The following is a 4,969-nucleotide window of genomic DNA, read 5'->3' as shown; positions in this document are numbered from 1 at the left end:
GCCATTCATTCAGACTTTGAGAAATCATGTTGACTTGATGAGTCAATATTTTGTTCTGAGCCAATATGGCATTCAGAGCATCAATTTCAAGAACTCCCTTCCTTTGAGGCGTCCCATTATTCACGAAATTCCTCTCAGAAGTGTACATGAACTGGTTATTTGCAACCATGTCAATAAGTTCTTGAGCTTCTGCAGGCGTTTTCTTTAGGTGAATGGATCCACCTACAGAATGGTCCAATGTCATCTTAGAGAACTCAGATAGATCATAATAGAATATATCTATCATGGACCATTCTGAAAACATGTCAGAAGGACATCTTTTGGTCATCTGTTTGTATCTTTCCCAAGCTTCATAGAGGGATTCACCATCTTTTTGTTTGAAGGTCTGAACATCCACTCTAAGCTTGCTCAGCTTTTGAGGAGGAAAGAACTTAGCCAAGAAGGCCGTGACCAACTTATCCCAGGAGTCCAGGCTATCTTTAGGTTGAGAGTCCAACCATGTTCTAGCTCTGTCTCTTACAGCAAAAGGGAAAAGCATGAGGCTGTAGACTTCAGGATCTACTCCATTAGTCTTAACAGTCTCACAGATCTGCAAGAACTCAGTTAAGAACTGGTAAGGATCTTCTGATGGAAGTCCATGAAACTTGCAATTCTGTTGCATTAGAGCAACTAATTGAGGTTTCAGCTCAAAATTGTTTGCTCCTATGGTAGGAATTGAGATGCTTCTTCCATCAAACTTGGACGTAGGTGTGGTATAATCACCAAGCATCCTTCTTGCATTATTGTTGTTAGGTTCGGCTGCCATCTCCTTTTCTTGTTCGAAAATTTCAGCAAGGTTGTCTCTGGATTGTTGTAATTTAGCTTCTCTTAGTTTCCTCTTCAGAGTCCTTTCAGGTTCTGGATCAGCTTCAACAAGAATGCCTTTTTCCTTGTTCCTGCTCATATGAAAGAGAAGAGAACAGAAAAAGAAGAAGAATCCTCTATGTCACAGTAAAGAAGTTCCTTATTATTAGTAGAAGAAGAAAGGAATAAAGAAAGGAGAATCCAAACACAAGGGTAAGGATAGGGGCAGTGATTTGAGATGAAAAGAGGTGAAGAGAGGTGTTAATAAATGAATAAATAAATAGAAAAAGATGAGAGAGGGAGAAATTTTCGAAATTAATTTTAAAAAGGAGTTAATGATTTTCGAAAATTAAGATAAGAAACAAAATTAAAATTAACATTTAAAATAATTAATTAAAAATAAATAAAAATATTTTTTGAAAAAGAGGGAAGTATTTTAAAAAATTAGAGAGAGAAAAGTTGTTAGGTGATTTTGAAAAAGATAAGAAACAAACAAAAAGTCAAACAGTTAGTTGAAAAAGATTTGAAAATCAAATTTGAAAAGATAAGAAGATAAGAAGTTAGAAAAGATATTTTAAAATCAAATTTTTGAAATAGATAAAATTTTGAAAAAGATATGATATAAAAGATAAGATAAGATAGGTTTAATTTTTAAAATTAAAATTAATTACTTGACTAACAATAAACTAAAAGATATGATTCTAGAATTTAAAGATTGAACATTTCTTAACAAGAAAGTAACAAACTTCAAATTTTTGAATCAATCATATTACTTGTTAGCATAATTTTCGAAAATTTTGAAATAAAATTAAGAAAAGATTTTGAAAATAATTTTTGAAATTTTTGAAAATCATAAAAGAAAAATGAAAAAGATTTGAAAGTTGAAAAAGTTTTGAAAAAGATAAAATTTTTTAAAATTTGAAAATTTGACTTGACTTACAAGAAACAACTAATTTTAAAAATTTTTGACTAAGTCAACCCAAATTTTTGAAATTTTGAGAGAAAAAGGAAAAGATATTTTTTGATTTTTGAATTTTTAATTATGAGAGAGAAAAACATAAAAAATGACTCACAACATGAAAATTATGAATCAAAACACATAATGCATGCAAGAACACTATGAATGTCAAGATGAACACCAAGAATATTTTGAAGATCATGATGAACATCAAGAATATATTTTTGAAAAAAATTTTGATGCAAAGAAAACATGCAAGACACCAAACTTAGAAATCTTTAATGCTTGGACACTATGAATGCAAAAATGCACATGAAAAACAATAAAAGGCACAAAACAAGAAAACATCAAGATCAAACAAGAAGACTTACCAAGAACAACTTGAAGATCATGAAGAACAGTATGAATGCATGAATTTTCAAAAAATGCAAGAAATATTTTTAAAGCATGTAATTGACACCAAACTTAAAACATGACCCAAGACTCAAACAAGAATCACAAAATATTTTTGGTTTTTATTTTATTTTATGATTTTTTGTATTTTTTTTAAATGTATTATTTTTTTTTCGAAAAGCATATAGGAAAAAGAAAACAAGAAATTCAAAATTTTTAATAAGGATTCCAGGAATCTTTCAATGTTAGCCTAAAGCTCCAATCCAAGGGTTAGACATGGCTTTATAGCCAGCCAGCTTTAGGATGGAATTACATGCATTGTGGTGATTAGTTGAAGCCTTAGTAAAAAAGAATTTGGATATGGCTTTACAGCCAGCCAGGCTTCAACATGCTTCATGAAACTCTAGAATCCATTCGTAAAAATTCTGAAGCCATAGAATGATTTATTTTCAAAATATTTTTTTTCTGAATATAGGGATAATTTTTTTTTTGAAAAATTTTTGAAAACAAAACAAAAAGAAAATTACCTAATCTGAGCAACAAGATGAACCGTCAGTTGTCCAAACTCGAACAATCCCCAGCAACGGCGCCAAAAAACTTGGTGCACGAAATTGTGATCATCAACAATGGCGCCAAAAACTTGGTAGCACTCTCAAACGTGAATCACACTTAGTCACAACTCCGCACAACTAACCAGCAAGTGTACTGGGTCGTCCAAGTAATACCTTACGTGAGTAAGGGTCGATCCCACGGAGATTGTTGGTATGAAGCAAGCTATGGTCATCTTGTAAATCTCAGTTAGACGGATAGTAAATGTTATGGAGTTTTCGAATAATAAATAAAGCAGAAAATAAAGATAGAGTTACTCATGTAATTCAATGGTGGGAATTTCAGATAAGTGTATGGAGATGCTTGTCCTTGTTGGATCTCTGCTTTCCTACTGCCTTCCTTTAATCCTTCTTATTCCTTCCATGGCAAGCTGTATGTAGGGCATCACCGTTGTCAATGGCTACATCCCATCCTCTCAGTGAAAAAGGTCCAAATGCTCTGTCACGGCACGGCTAATCATCTGTCGGTTCTCGATCATGTTGGAATAGAATCCCTTGATTCTTTTGCGTTTGTCATCACGCCCAACAATCGTGAGTTTGAAGCTCGTCACAGTCATTCAATCTCTGAATCCTACTCGGAATACCACAGACAAGGTTTAGACTTTCCAGATTCTCATGAATGCCGCCATCAATCTAGCTTATACCACGAAGATTCTGATTAAGGAATTCAAGAGATATGCGCCCTGTCTAAAGTAGAACGGAAGTGGTTGTCAGTCACGCGTTCATAGGTGAGAATGATGATGAGTGTCACGGATCATCACATTCATCATGTTGAAGTGCAACGAATATCTTAGAATAGGAATAACTGAATTGAATAGAAAATAGTAGTAATTGAATTAAAACTTGAGGTACAGTAGAGCTCTACACCCTTAATCTATGGTGTGTAGAAACTCCAGCGTTGAAAATACATAAGTGATGAAGGTTCAGGCATGACCGAATGGCCAGCCCCCATAAATGATCAAAAGTCTCCTAAGATGAATAATAAATTAAAATTGAGACCAAAGATGTCTAATACAATAATAACATGTTCTATTTATACTAGACTAGCTACTAGGGTTTTTACAAAGATAAGTAATTGATGCATAAATCCATTTTCGGGGCCCACTTGGTGTATGTTAGGCTGAGCTTGATCTTTACACGAGCTGAGGCTTCTTTTGGAGTTGAACGCTGGTGCGCGAAATTGTGAACAATACTTTTCACAACTCTCATAATACTCGAGGTACAGCAGAGCTCCACACCTTAATCTATGGTGTGTAGAAGCTCCACCGTTGAAAATACATAAGAACAAGGTCTAGGCATGGCCGAATGGCCAGCCTCCCAATGATCTAAGAACTAGATGTCCAAAGATGATCAAATGATCTAAAAATAATCCAAAGATCCAAAGATTCAAAGATGAAAATACAATAGTAAAAGGTCCTACTTATAGAAAACTAGTAGCCTAGGGTGTACAGAGATGAGTAAATGACATAAAAATCCACTTCCGGGCCCACTTTGTGTGTGCTTGGACTGAGCAATGAAGCATTTTCGTGTAGAGACTCTCCTTGGAGTTAAACGCCAGCTTTAATGCCAGTTTGGGCGTTTAACTCCCATTTGGGTGCCAGTTCCGGCGTTTAACGCTGGAAATCTTGAAGGTGACTTTGAACGCCGGTTTGGGCCATCAAATCTTGGGCAAAGTATGCACTATCATATATTGCTGGAAAGCCCAGGATGTCTACTTTCCAACACCGTTGAGAGCGCGCCAATTGGACTTCTGTAGCTCCAGAAAATCCACTTCGAGTGCAGGGAGGTCAGAATCCAACAGCATCTGCAGTCCTTTTTGGTCTCTGAATCAGATTTTTGCTCAGGTCCCTCAATTTCAGCCAGAAAATACCTGAAATCACAGAAAAACACACAAACTCATAGTAAAGTCCAGAAAAGTGAATTTTAACTAAAAACTAATAAAAATATACTAAAAACTAACTAGATCATACTAAAAACATACTAAAAACAATGCCATAAAGCGTACAAATTATCCGCTCATCAAACGCCAAGTTGTAACATGTTTTTGGCGTTCAACTCTGGTTCGTGACGTGTTTCTCGTGTTTGACTCCAGAATGCAGCATGGAACTGGCGTTGAGCGCCAGTTTACATCATCTAATCTCAAATAAAGTATGGACCATTATATATT

The 4,969-nt window shown here is 34.9% G+C and overlaps 1 non-coding gene across 1 annotated transcript; it reads left to right on the top strand.

Annotated features, from left to right (window-relative positions):
* The first annotated feature begins 302 nt into the window (after positions 1-302).
* Positions 303-406, top strand: LOC112704820 (small nucleolar RNA R71). Its single transcript, XR_003155426.1, has one exon. It is a non-coding gene; the product is annotated as a small nucleolar RNA R71 (small nucleolar RNA).
* The last annotated feature ends 4,563 nt before the right edge of the window (positions 407-4,969 follow it).

This window comes from Arachis hypogaea, chromosome 7, assembly GCF_003086295.3.
Source record: "Arachis hypogaea cultivar Tifrunner chromosome 7, arahy.Tifrunner.gnm2.J5K5, whole genome shotgun sequence".
Taxonomy (NCBI): Eukaryota; Viridiplantae; Streptophyta; class Magnoliopsida; order Fabales; family Fabaceae; genus Arachis; species Arachis hypogaea.
Note: the sequence above shows the minus strand (reverse complement) of the source record. Positions and strands in the feature narration are given on the sequence as shown.